At 37.7% G+C, this 15,152-nt stretch overlaps 1 pseudogene; it reads right to left on the reverse strand.

The window, feature by feature from the left end:
- Positions 1 to 4,750, reverse strand: LOC118836663 (annotated as a pseudogene).
- Positions 4,751 to 15,152: the final 10,402 nt, after the last annotated feature.

Below are 15,152 nucleotides of genomic sequence, written 5' to 3' on the forward strand. Positions count from 1 at the left end.
CTAGAGACTGCTGTAGCCTTGCTGAGGATGCTGGCCTAGGGGAGGGCACTGGCTGTGGTCTTCATGCTTGCAGGGGGTTGGGCCTCCTGGGGCAGTGCTTAGGCCCTGGACATCTAGATGTGGACCCTGTGCAGGGAAAACCATGAAGGTATTTCTGAGAACCTGATGAATAGACTCTATATCAGAGTGGTTTGTTGGATCATTGGTTGTGTCTAAGCACTCACTTTAAGAAGGGGCAGTGAAGGGGGTCTTTGACATGAAGGAATGGGAGCAAATCAGTAAGAATGAAATGAATGAAATTGAGGTGCCTGCCTTTGTGCTCAAGCTCAGGAGCCTAGTGAACCAGAATGCCATGTTTGCTGTGTCTAACAGTGCATCCTGGTAGGGGGCTCAAACTGGACCTGGCCTGTGACCTCAGGGTGGAAATTTTCTCTGCCATCATGGGACTTTAGAGACAACCTGAGGATTCTATCCCTGTACAAGAGAAACTGGTTCCTGAATCACTGTGTGGACATGGGCCTGGCCAATGAACTTATCTTTACCCTTATGGCATATGGATGAGGAGGAGGCAAAGGCCATCAGGCTGGTGAATCATGCTGTGCTCCAGAACCAGGAGGGCACCTCTTCTTAGCATACAGAGGGAGCTGGCCAGAGAGATCTGCCACAGTCACTCATCTCAGTGAGAATGGGAAAAGTGGCAATTTCCATTGACAGAGGGATGAAGGTAGATATCACATTCAGAGTGGCCACTGAAGGGATGTGCTGTGACATGAGCAGAATATCCTACTGTGGCATAGATTGGAAGGCCTACTGGCCTTGCTGGAGAAGCACCGCTCTGCCTTGCTGGAAAGTGACTATTGGGCAGTCTGTGGGATGGGGTACCTGAGACCCTGGCCAGCTCAGGCAGGATCAAGGGAAAAACCAACTCCTACAAGCCTGATGTTTGCTTCTATCTAAGATTCTTTACCTAGGTCATTAAAAAAAAGGACTCAGCTTATGTACCACCTTCTAAATGAAATGGTTCCTGCACGCTCTCTCCGTTGCAGATGCTCCCCTCTCTTAATATCCTGCATCAATTTTTCTAACTATGTAAATGTAAGTATATAAGCACACGCACACAAACTTATTCTCTCCTGGGATAGAATGTAAGTTTCTTGAGGTCACCACTTCAGTTTTGTCTTTGTATTCTGAGTGCCTATCACACAGTAGGCTTGTTGATTGAATGATTGCTTAAATAATCCAGCAAAATTCAACTTGACCATCAATGAAAAAAGATGGGCTTTCAGCAAAAGGGAGTAAAATTTCTTTTGAAGAAAACAAAGATAGTAGGATATTTGATGTTTAGTTTCATAGTCAATAAACTTTTTTTTCTATAAAAGATTTTATTTGTAGTAGAATCCTATGTATTGCAGGTGCTATAATGTAGAAAAGGGACTAGAGTAGGGTTTTAAATGGATTTTCAAAAGCAAGCTAATAACAATTTCAGAAAAAATTGCAGATTTGAATATGATATGAACTATTAAAATCTCTTAAACAAATAAGAAATATTTAATTGTTCTGGGTATTATGAGAATATGATTGAAAATGCCTGATGTGAGAATAAAAACCATGAACTGGGGAATTTAATGGTTTTGAAAATGAGGCCAGACTACATATGTAATACAAAATCTTTCTTTTTTTTTTTGGAGAGGGGAGGCAGGGCAATCAGGGTTAAGTGACATGCCCAAGATCACACCTAGTAAGTGTCAGCTGTCTGAGGTCATATTTGAACTCAGGTCCTCCTGACTCCAGAGCTGGTGCTCTATTCACTGTGTCACCTAGCTGCCCCTTATTTTATTTTTTAGTTAATATTTTCTCTCTTTTCATGAAGTACCACTTTGGAAATACATAATCCCTCCTTTTCTGAATTCTAGCTACATTAAACTGTGGATATCATTAGTATTTTGTGATGTTTCAAACGTAGCCATGAGTTAAAAAGTTAACCTGCTAGGACAGACCAGAAATGTAGTTTCTGTTATCATCTTGACCTATAAGGTTATCATATCTTAAATAATTGATAATTTTTGTCACCATCTAGCATTAAAAATCCCTGTACTTAATAAGCAAACATTAGTAAATACTTCAGTACTGTGTATATGAAGCAGAGTTTGTTTTAAAGAATTACTACAACACTTATAATGCCTGCTTTCAGTCAAAATTAAGAGCAAAATGTTTAGGTTTGCTGATAAATTCTTTTTTCTTGGTAATTTGGGGAGTAAGCCAAAAGAATATAGTCATCGGTATTTAAATTTGCTATTGTTGAGTCATTTCAGTTGAGAGAAATGATTATTAAATAACCAATTTTTGGGGGAAATCCATGGTTATTTCCTTTTTAAAGGAAATCTCTGTCCTTGCCCAAAAACTTACCCCACCTAGACCATCTTATCCAGGTGGAGTTGTTGCCCCACCCAACTGGAGAAACTTACAAAGAATTTAATCTAAGGTGAATTCAGCCCATTGTGTTCTACTCAGGCTTGGGTAGGAGGCAGGTCCTTTGTCTAGATAGCCCAATGCTGGGGGTGGTCTAGAAGTAAATCACAAAATCAAAGTCGCATTCCCCTCTCATTAGAATAGATTCATCTCTCATTATAACCTTCATTCTCTCATTACTTGTTAACCAGAGTTGATTGCCGCCCTAGGGAACATCCGCCCTTCCAAGGACATATAAGCACTGAGTGGGTTCCGTGAAGGGTTTTTGGCATTTGAGAGTAGTACTGACTCATTTTATTAACTATCTGCTAGCATGATTAATAAAATGATGAATTACCCGGAAACTATGTCTCTTGAACTTTTTATACATCACATAGTTGTGTCAGACCCTTTGCGAACCCATTTGGGATTTTCTTGGTAAAGATGCCTAAATGGTTTTCTCTTTCCTTCTCTAGCTCATTTAAATTTACCTTTGTATAATTAATTCTCTGCTATTTGAAAAGTAGGAAACTGAAACTCAACATTCATGTTCTTGACTCCACTCCCAGGAATGAGATTCCCAGACTAAAGTTTTTATTTGTCCTTCATAATCCTAAGGTTAAAGTAATATTTACTTTTAACTAAGTAAAAGCCTGGGGTAGTCATGAAAGGGTGTTACCCTTGTTATGTATAGGCTTTGTGTCTTAATAGCAGCAATGTTCTCTAGAGAGGAACTATATACCAAGAAGACATGATCTGATCATCAATAAAACTGAACCCACAAACCATTAAAGCACATTATGCCAGGCTCTTAACATGTATTAAGTCCCATAAAGATCATTTTGATTGGGTTTTTTTTTTTGGTTCAATTCTAGGTTTTTCTCTTTTTGGGGGTGGGAGGGAGGTTGGGTAAATTTTTCCATGATCTTATTTTAATACATTTAAGTAATGCTTTTACTAGTGTAGTAAGTGAAAAGTAAACAGCAAAGGAAACTTTCTTAGCTAGATGAGTAAGTACAGTACTTTGGATTGTTCAAAAAGGATATTGTACCCCTACGTTTTCAGAGCCAAAGCTATCTAATGTGGAATTATTTATTGACAGCTTGGCAAAAGTTCTTAGAAATTTGCTACTACAAAAGCTATACCTAACAATTTTCCATTATGGTCTTAAAAGAAAGATACCACTTAAGTTGTACTACAGAAACAGATAAGCAGATACACTTTGATACTACGACATGACTGCAGTTTATCAAAAGACACGTAAGATGAATTTTTACATACTCAAGAGGTATTAAAAATAATATTTTGGCCAATCCATATTTGTAAAGAGAAGTTAACAATGCAAAATAGTTGTATAACTAATAATGCTAGACAGCTATGATATGGTAGGTTTGTTAACCCTTACTTGTCCAAAACCAAACAAAACCCCTAAAAATACTTAGCCAGTATAAATCTGTAATATTTGCCTAATTTTCGGTGCTTACTATAATCTTTGTTCTAATATATAAAATCACATCTAAAGGATAAGGGATAGTCATCTTTTGGCATGTTTGTTTATTTCTCATTGAATGAAAATGTCCTTTTTTTATTTAAGTCACAAAACAAATTTAGACTCTGATTGCTATGTAAAAGAAGGGACTGAAGTTATCTGCTTTGTAATGAACTTTATGACTTTCAACCCCTTTTTATATGGAAAAAAGTTACTAATCAAGCTATGGGCATTAAATACCAAAAGTTTAGCAGTTTGTTATAATTTATTTTATTTAACAATCTAGACAGGGTGGGGAATCTGTGGCCTTGAGGCCCCATGTGGCCCTCTAGATCCCTGGGTGTGGCCTTTTGACTGAGTACAATTTTTACAGAATAAATCCTTTCATTAAGGGGATTTTTTCTGTGAAGTTTGGATTCAGTCAAATGGCTGCACTTGAGTACCTAGAGGGCTACATGTGACCTCAAGGCCCCAGGTTCCCCACCCCTGATTCTAGGAAGCTTGCAGGCATCAGCAATTCCAGTGCAACTATAGGTGCAATTGGGAATTCAAGGATCTCTGTAGAACTGTTAGTGTAGTGAAATTTGTGGGTAAAGTCCATGCAGACTTTTGATAACATATGATAGAATTTCTCTAAAAATTAACCTTATAGGTTTCATTTTCAACAAACTAACCTAGGCCACTTAACATGGCTTTTATTGTTCCTGATATTAAAGTATGCTCCCTTTTTACAATAAATTCATGAATACCAGAAGATAACAGTTTCACATCTGGGCCCTCACATGCACCGTATGCTTTCTCTTCTCTCTTCATTTATTGCCCTATGAAATTATGTTTTGTTTCCAAAGGAAATACCCGTGGAATTTTAGCAAAACACTTTCTCATCAATTCTGTAGCAGCTGCAGCTTGGTCCTGGTTCACCTCCATAGCCCCTGCTCCCTGAGCTCTCTGAGCCCCTGAGCTCCCTGAGCCCCTGAGCTCCCCCAGCCCCAGGCCCCAGCCACCCAGTGTCTTCTTGGGCAGTGAAAGTAACAACTTCAATAAACATTTATTAAGCTGCTTGCTCTGTGTCAGCTACGGTGCTAAGTGATAGGGGAGACAATGTACAAATAACCATGTGCAGAGAAGCTATATATAGGTTAAATTGGAGATAATCAACAGAGAGATAATCAAGTAGAATGAAGGGAGATCAGGAACCTTCCTGTAGAAGGTTGAATTTTAGTTAGAACTTGAAGGAAGCTAGGCAACCTCTGAGACAGACATGAGGAAAAAGCATTGCAGCCATGAGGCACAGTCAGTGAAAATGCCTGGAGTTGGGAGATGAGGAACAGCATGTAGACTGGTGTCACTGGATCACAAGGCACATGTGTGGGGTGGGAGTAGGGGGGCAGAGAGGGGTTGGGGGAGTTTCAGGTGTAAGAAGACTGGAAAGGTGGGGTGGCACAGGCTATCAAGGGCTTTAGATGTCAAATGGGTTTTTATATTTGATGATGGTGGTAATTGGGAGCCACTGAAGATTGTTGAGAGGGAGTGGGGTGACATGGTCAGGCCTATGATATAGGATTTCACCTTGAAAAGTGAAATTTAAGAAAATAAACAGGTTAAATACCAATAAAAACCCAAATCATTAATAATTGTTTACATGCTTCTAGGTCTAGACAAAATAATTGTTTATCAAGAACCCTTGCTTAATCTGATGGCCATTGAGAGAACAAGTAGAGAACATTTAAGGACAACTTTTCAGAAGGATTATCAAATAAATGTAACTTACAGGAGGGAAAGAGAAGAGTGGAGAGCAATTGAATTCATATTTCTTAAAATAGAATATCACAGTTGAAGCTCATCCAAGCAATGGAGTAGGGAGATGGGTTTCTCCATTAGAATGTAAGCTCCTAGAGGCAGGGCCTGTCTTTCTTTTTTACTTGTGTTTATGTTGCCAGCACTTAGCACAGAGTCTGGCACATAGCAAGTGCTTAACAAATGCTTGTTGCCTGCTTCTCTGGGGGAGGAAGTGTTGTCTAGAAACACATTTATAATTGGAATGAGCAAAATTGATGAACAAGTACTTCCCCTTTAAAAACTTCACTTTTATCTGAGGCTCATGAAAAACATAAGGAGAGGTCATTCAAGGGGAGGCCACTGAAATGATGATAGAATCATTGTAGAGAAGAGTTTCTTAACGTGGGGGCCTGAAGTTGTTTTAATAATATTTTTATGACTGTTATTTCAACATAACTAGTTTCCTTTGTAATCTCGTATGTTTTATTTTACCTATTTAGAAACATTTTTATGACATCCATGACACAAAAGAGGTTGAGTCCTTTTTTTGTAGTAACTAAATGAGTGAGGAGTGGGTAGAATTTGATGGATTCATGGATAGAAAGGAACCTTGGATTTTGTAACATTCTCTATATTTTCCTTGGTCCTAAATTCTTCACTTATCCATAGAGCTGACAGATAAACTATTCCATGCTTTCCTAATTCGCTTATGGTATCACCCCTTCTGTGCAAATCATGTACCTATTTTGACCTTATATTGGTATATTGTATGAGATGTTGATCTATACCTAGTTTCTACCCTACTGTTTTCCAGTTTTCCCAGAAGTTTTTGTCATATAATGAGTTTTTTTTTTTCCAAAAGCCTGGATCTTCAGGTTTATCATGGTCATTTACTATAATGTAATGTGTCCTTAATTTATTCTACTGATCTACCACCCTATTTCTTAGCCAGTACCAGATGGGTTTGATAATTACTGCTTTATAATACAGTTTGAGATCTGCTATGCCTAGACCAAATTCCTTCACATTTTTTTCATCGATTCCCTTGCTATCCTTCACCTTTTTTTGTTCCAGACTAATTTAGTTATTAGTTGTTCTAGTTCTATAAAATAATTATTTGATAGCTTAATTGGTAAATATCTAGAATGGTAAGTGTCTGGAACTTGTGTAAGAGACTTTGAGGGATTTCCATGGATATCCTCCCACGGGGGAACTCTTCTCTGCAGATAGTAATATATTAAAAAATAATCAATTTGCCAAAATTAGATTTATATCAGAAATGTAAAGATAGTTTAACTTTAAGAAAACAATTACAGTAATGAATCACACAAGTCAACAAAACAACAAAAACATATATTGATAGAAACATAAAAGTTCTTTCACAAAATATAATAGTCATATGTATTAAAAGCCCTGAAAGTATAGACCCAGAGAGAGGGACTCACTATTTGACAAAAACTGATAGGAAAACTGGACAGTAGTCTGGTAGGAATTAGGTTTACACCAACACCTTTAACCATATACCAAGATAAATTTCAAATAGATACCTAGGCATTAAGGTCAAATCATAAACAAATTAGAGGAACAAGGAAGAAATTGCCTTTCAGATCTATGGATAGAAGAAGAGTTGATGACTAAACTATCAATAAAAAGGATCAGAGAAGATTAAATAGACAATATTGATTACACAAATTTTTTAAAAAAAGATTTTGCACAAACAGACTGATAAAATATACCTCTTACCTCTTGGCTGAAATATATTGGACTTGAGATGCGGAATGAGATTTGCATTCTCAGCCACAGCCAGTTTTAAATTGTTTTTGCCAGACTATAAATGCTTGTTGCAACAGATGATTTCTACATAGGCAGGGTGGGGTGGGGTTGGTGGGTTAAAGGGTAGGAATAAATATCAAAAGAAGCACCAATAAAACAATTTTTTTTAAATGTGCAGAAAATAAAAAAGTAAAGAAGATTCACAAAATATAGTACAGTCAAGTTACTACCTTGTTCTTTAATGCATATATGTATATATATGTATATGTATAATATATTTTTGTAAAAGCAAGTTGTAAATAAAAGAAGTTTCTAGTTTCTTATTTGACACTCTTGGTCTTTTTTACACTGCAATGTTTTCTTTGTTAATTATTAAGTCCAGAATAAAAAAAGGAAATTAAAGTAACAGGAATGAAGGGAGCCTGTTGTATTACCTAACAGTAGTTATTAAAACCACCAGTTTTAAAAAAATGGAAAAGTTGATTGGCGAGTTAGTCAAAGTGAGCAAACCTAGCAGAAAAGGAATAAAGTCCCCTCTCTTTTTTTTGAGAAACTCAAGAAGAGAGACTCCTTAGTGAGGGACTCTTTTTTTGGGGGGTAGGGAACAAAAGCTTCTTGAAACATGAAGGCAGTTTGTTGTGCAAGGACCAATATCTTATTAATTATACCACAATAATTTCCAAATGTATTAGCAATCTAAGTACCGGTTCAACCAAAAGACTTTTGGGAAACCCTGTACAAAAGCTCATGCTATTAAGAAAATTAAGGGAAAATGGAGCAGCATTTCTTTCACAATAGATTTCAGGTGAAAAGCAATGACTAGTGTTGCCTCTACACCTTTGAGGCTAAAACATACTTCTTCATTTCTATTAAGAAGCAAAAAAAAAAAACAAAACCCTAAGCACATGTCACTTATGCCATTAATGGAAAAGAGTATATTTTATGGTTTTGCTAACCTGTTTTCTATGGAGAGGTCCTCTAGGGCTCTTGTATATTGGGAAGTGATCAGGATGCCACAAAGAATTGAATCAGTTTTATAAAGGGAGTAAGAAGAAAAGGAGTTTAGAGCTGCCCTGTATTCCATACTGAGTGAGGAGAAAGGCTTTGCTTCCTTTTAACTGAAACTAAGCATCTACTTTTAGTTTCAGAATTAGTGTGGGTGAGGTTAGGAGAGCTTTAAGAAATAAAGGAATTATTTGGGTTTCAGAATCAGTAGAAAGAAGGTAAAAGGTCCTTAGTTCAGATTTTTCTGCCACACTTAATAGATTTTGACCATCTATACATGCAGAAAACTTTCCACCTTCTGTCCTGGTTCCACACGTTATCACTTCTTCATAATGTCCACCCCTTTGTTCCTTAGACATTTCACATTTTTTTAACATGGAAACATGAATCCTCCTCAGACCATGATTTCTCCTCTAGTTCCCCCCTAGTCTTGATAACGTTATTGTTATCCTGAGTTCCAGTCTCAGAGTTTCCTTGTAGTCATCTTCCTCCTAAGAAGTCAAATTTAAAACCTTGGCATCCTATTGGATTCTTCATTTACCTTTGTCACTGCTTATTTATAGTCATCAAGTCCTATGTGACCTGGAGAATAGTAACAGAGAAAATAGGAAAAGCAGCTTTCTGGGGAAAAGTGATGATTTCTGATTGGTGGAAGAGGATTTGATTGTTGGAGATGTTGAGTATAACGTGCCAATCAGAATGGATGAATGAAAGAATAAGCACTCAAGTGCATACCATATACTATTACATTAGATAATTTTTATTTTTGTTTTTTTTTTTGACAGGGCAATTGGGGCTAAGTGACTTGCCCAAGGTCACACAGCCAGTACATGTGTCAAGTGTCTGAGGTCGGATTTGAACTCAGGTCCTCCTGACTCCAGGGCCGGTCCTCTACTCACTTCGCCATCTATCTACTCCGATGTTAAATAATTAAGGTAGACTGAATCAGAAAGTTTCGAGCACATTTAATTTGTTGGCAAGGCTAGCAATTACCAATAAAAGTTGGTCAAATGACCATGAAATAGGACTTAATAGTCTTTATATAGTCTTGGGAAGTACAAGAGAACAAGGAACAGGAAACACAAAGCAGTATGATCGGTTACAAAGTCTTAAGTGTCATAGATGGTGAAAGACAGTATCATTGGATGGAAGTCAAGAATGAAGGACTAGCAACAACTCCTCTTTCCATATTGTTGCTATGGAAAGCTGGTTGGTGGTGTCCTCTTGTGTGGTTAGTTAGAGTGACAGAGATAACAGTTCAGACTTTCTTGAAGGACAGCTGGCATTGCAGAGATAACAGACTTCCTGTTCTTCATATGCATCTTGCAAGGGTTGTTGGTGAGATAACAGATACCCCTTAAAGGTACATGGGCAGTAAGCTGTGTAGAGATCATATAGTTCTTTGACTTTGGGAGATTTATGGAACACTTTAGCTCAGAGAGGAAAGCTGAACTTCCGAACTTAATTCAAAGACAAAGAAACATGGTGTAGGCAATCAATTACAAAATGGAATCAGAATCAATTTGATTTTCTCAATGCAAAACAGTGTGCTAAATATTAGAGATTCAAATAGAAAAGCAAGAGAATTCTTGCTCTAAAAGAGCTTACATGCTAATGATAATAGATCTAGTTGGTCAGAGGAGACATATTGCTGAATTCAAGAAATAGTTATTAATCTAGTTTGGCTAGAAAATAGAGTTCATCATTGGGATCATAGGATCTTCAACTGTGGGGGACCTTAGGGCTCATCTAGTCCAATTTCCTTATTTTAGAGATGAGGAACTGAGCTCACCTAACAGAGGTTAAGTGACTTCTCCTTGGTTTACAAAATGGCACATCTGGACTTGAAGCCATATCTTCAGATTCTGAACCCAGTGCTGTTTCCAGGAAACCATACTTGGGGGTAGAGACAGAACCCAAATTTGTTGCTATAGGGAACTCCTGAATGAAGAAGTTCCCATCACCAATTCAGGTCAATGTCTTCTCTGCAACTTAGTCTTGGAGTTGCCTAAAGAATTGGGTGGTGATTCCATTTGCCCAAGTTCACACAGTATGTTTGTTTCAGAAGTAGGACTGTATCTCAAGTCTTCCTGGATCCAAGGCTGACTCTCTATTTACCTCATTATGCTGCTTGTCATTACCATGCACAGAGTAGTGTGAAGTGAAAGGTAGACTAGACCCACAATGTGGAGGGCTTTAGATGCCTTTCTGAGGAATTTATATTTTAGCCTAGAAGTAATGGGGAACCAATTAAGATTTTTTTAGCTTTCATTTATATTTTTATTTTCCCCCATTTACATGTAAAAACATTTTTTAACATTCATTTTTAAAATTTTGAGTTTCAAATTCTCTCTCCCCACCCTGCATTGAGAAGACAAACAATTCAATATAGGTTACATGTGTGTAGTCATGCAAAATATATCCATAATAGTCATGTTGTGAAAGCTGACTACCGCTTCCCCCTTCTATCACCTTTTCCCTTCTATCACTTCCCCCTTCTCTTATCCCCATCCACTCCTACTTTACTGTAGGGCAAGATAGATTTCTATACCCAATTGAGCATGTATGTTATTCCCTTTCTGAGCCAATTCTGTTGAGATTAAGGTTCACTCACTTCCCCCCTCTTCCCCTCCATTGTAAAAGTTTTTTCTTGCCTTTTTTATGTGAGATAATTTATCCCATTCTACCTCTCTCTTTCTCTTGGTACATTTCTCTCTCACCCTTTAATTTTATTTTTAAAAAAATATCATCCCTTCATATTCAACTCATGCCTGTGCCTTCCGTCTGTATATACTCTTAATAATGAGAAAGGTCTTAAGAGTTACAAATATAATCTTCCCATGTAAGAATGTAAATAGTTTAAAATTATTAAGTCCCTCATGCTTTCCCTTTCCTATTTATCTTTTTCTGCTTCTCTTGAGTCTTGTATTTGAAGGGCAAATTTTCTACTCAGCTCTGGTCTTTTCATCAAGAATGGTTGAAAGTACACTATCTCATTGCATATCCATTTTTCCCTTGAAGGATTATACTCAGTTTTGTTGGAGAGGTGATTTTTTCTTGTAATCCTAGCTCTTTTGCCCTCTGGAATATCCCCTTGGAATATTACAAGGCCTCTGATTCTTTAATGTAGAAGCTGCTAAATCTCGTGTCATCCTGATTGTTACTCCATGACACTTGAATTGTTTCTTTCTGGCTGCTTGTAATATTTTATCCTTGACCTTGGAACTCTGGAATTTGGCTATAACATTCATGGAAATTTTCATTTTCCGATGTCTTTCAGGAGGTGATCAGTAGATTCTTTCAATTACTATTTTCCCCTCTGGTTCTAGAATATCAAGGCAGTTTTCCTTGATAATTTCTTGAGAAATTATGTCTAGGCTTTTTTTTAAATCATGGCTTTCAGGAAGTCCAATAATTTTTAAGTTATCTTTCCTGGGTCTATTTTCCAAGTCAATTGTTTTTCCAGTGAGATATTTCACATTATCTTCTTTTTTCATTCTTTAGCTTTTGTTTCATTGTTTCTTGATCTCTCATAAAGTCATTAGCTTCCATTTGCTCCATTCTAGGTTTTAAGGAATTATTTTTTTTCAGTGAGCTTTTGGACTTCCTTTTCCATTTGGCCAATTCTGCTTTTAAAGGAATTTTTCTCCTCATTCTTTTTTGGAACTCTTTTACCATTTGGCCTGGTCTGTTTTTTAAGGCATTATTTTCTTCAATATTTTTCTGTGTCTCCTCTATCAAGCTGTTGACTCTTTTTTCATGATTTTCTTCCATCTCTGTCATTTCTCTTCCCAATTTTTCTTTACCTCTCTTACTTGACTTTCAAAATTCTTTTTGAGCTCTTCCATGATCTAGGACCAATTCATATTTTTCTTGGAAACTTTGGATGTAGGAACTTCAACTTTGTTGTCTTCTTCTGAGAGTGTGTTTTGAGCTTCCTTGTCACCATAGTAACTTGCAATAGTCAAGAGTTTTTTTTCATTGTTTGCGCATTTTCCCAGCCTATTAGTTGATTTGTAACTCTGTTAAAAATAGGGCTCTGCTGCCAGGGTAAAGGCACACTGTCCCAAGCTTCAGGGGTTTTGTGCAGCTGTTTTCAGGGATACTTCTAGGCACCTGTGAGTTTTCAGTTCTTCCAAGGTGGTATGATCTAAAGAGAGGTTTTTACTACTCTTCTGGCCTGTGCTCTAGTCTGTGAACTACCACAAGCACTCTTTTCTACCCTGTAACTGTGAGGAGGGTTCCCACTCCACTGTGGCCCTCAAGATTTCCTATGGTAGTGTTCCTTCTCACCCTGGGACTGCCATCCAGGACTGTGACCTGGAACTGAATATTAGCAAAACAGCAAAGCAAAGCCTCAGTGTTAGCAAAAGATCCCTGTAATCTCCTTTTGAGCAGTTGTTTGACCTCTTTACCTTCTGTGGGCCAAGAGTTCCAGAAGCAGCCAGCACAGCTGCTGCTGCTGATTCAGTCACTCCCAAGGCCTGCTCCTGGTTTGCTGAGGCTTGGGCTGTGTTGGTGTGACCTTCACTGTATTGCATTCTACTCTTACTCTGTTGCAACAGACTTTTCCTGGGGACCTTCCAAGTTGTCTCAGGTTGGAAATTTGTTTCATGCTGTCATTTTGTGGGTTCTGATGCTCTAGAATTTGTTGAATTATTTTTAAAGGTATTTTGAGGAATTTGGGGGAGAGCTCAGGTGAGTTCCTGCCTTTACTCCTGCCATCCTGGCTCTGCCTCTCACCAATGAAGAGTTTTGAGAAGGTAAGTAAGATGGACAAATTTCTGCCCTAGGAAAATTATTTTGGCAGCTGTAGCGAAGGATGGATTGGTAAAGACAGAATGCTTTTAATTAAATTTTATTTTTTTCCATGAACAAAAATCTCTTTTTCCTCCCTCTCATATCTCTCCCATTTCATTGAAAACAAAAACAAACCTTGTAACAAATATGAAAAGTCAAGCAAAATAAATTCCCCCATTGGCCACACTCCCAAAAGAGATACCTAATTTTGCATCATGATTCTATCACCTTTTTGTCAGAGCCGGTCAGCATGCTTTATCATCGGTCCTCTTGAATTGTCAATCAATTAATAAATGTCTATTAAGAGCCTACTCAGTGCAGCTATGTGGCACATGGATAGAGCATCAGGCCTGGAGTTGGGAAGACTCATTTTTCTGAGTTCAAATCTGGCCTCAGATACTTACTAGCTGTATGGCCCTGGGTAAGTCATAGCACTGTTTGCCTCAGTTTCTTCATCTGTAAAACGAGCTAAAGAAAGAAATGGCAAACCACTCCAGTATCTTTGCCAAGAAAATCTGAAATATCTTCATGAAGAGTTGGACACGACGAAACAACTGAACGACAACAACAACAACAAAGAGTCTACTATGTTCCGGACACTGTGCTAAGTGCTTCAGATATAAACAAAGGCAAAATACAGTCTCTGCTCTCAAGGAGCTCACAGTCTAATAGGGGAGAGTCGTTATAGTTGGTCATTGCATAGATCAGAGTTCTTAAGTCATTCAAAGTTGTTTTTCTTTGTAGAGTTATTATTATATAAGCTGTCCGGACTTCTTCACTTCTCTCTACATCATTTCATACAAGCGGGAAGGGAGAATTTTGAGGTAAGGAGAAGAATCAGGAGGCTGTTACATCAGTCCGGAGAGGAAGCTCTCAAGATCTTAATGAAGACAGTGTCATTTCTATGTTATAGGAAAGTATTACAACATTATGTATATTATAAAAATAGCAAGTAAAGAAAGATGAAGATGAAATTACATTAGATTCCAGAGCTGGAGTTCTTGACCATTTTTTGTGTCATGGTGACATATAAGAGTCATTTAAATCCTTCTCAAAATAAGGGCTCAATTCAGATTCTACTGGAGGTAGCAATGGCTTACTCAGCTCCCTTGGTCTTTGAATTCTGTTACCTTTTACTCTTAATTCCCTCATAGTCAATTCCATTCACTACATACTGAGTGAGTGAGTTCTTTGGGGCTATTCTGAGAAGGATAAACAACATCAGCAAATCTAAATGGGACTGGGTAACAGTCACATAACCTGCAGTTACAATTTTAAGGGAATTAGTTCATACCTGTAGGTTTCAATTCCAATCCAAGGCAAGGGCACACTGGTGCATGTGTAGTTAGTCCTGTGCTTAGATCAGTGCCTGGCACATATAGCAAGTGCTTAATAAATGTTTATTGATAGGTCAATCCATGGGTGTTCCATGTGGCAAGTGTTTCAAGAGCTAGAGGCTAAGACATAAAACTATTAATCATTTTTCAAAGAGCCTGCTGAGAGTGCAGATGGTTCCTCCCAAACCATCACCTAGGGAACACAAGTAGCAGGGCAGGCCTGCTGCTGTTGGGGAGTCCAGCTCAGGAAAGGCTATGCCTGGTGCACTGAGAGGAGAGCTAGTTAATAGTGAGAGAGCCATCGTTTATTCTTTCAATTTCAAAAATTCACATTTCCATGTTAAAATCATCTTTGCATTATCATGAGGAGGTTGGTGGTATATGCAAAGTGTGCCTAAAAATGAGGAGCTCTTAACCTGATGTCTGTGAATTTGTTTTTTTTTTTAATTTTTTGATGTTATTGTATTTCAATATAATTAGTTTCCTTTCTATTCCTGTGTATCTTATGCATCTAAAGATAC

This window comes from Trichosurus vulpecula, chromosome 2 (genome assembly GCF_011100635.1).
Source record: "Trichosurus vulpecula isolate mTriVul1 chromosome 2, mTriVul1.pri, whole genome shotgun sequence".
Classification (NCBI taxonomy): domain Eukaryota; kingdom Metazoa; phylum Chordata; class Mammalia; order Diprotodontia; family Phalangeridae; genus Trichosurus; species Trichosurus vulpecula.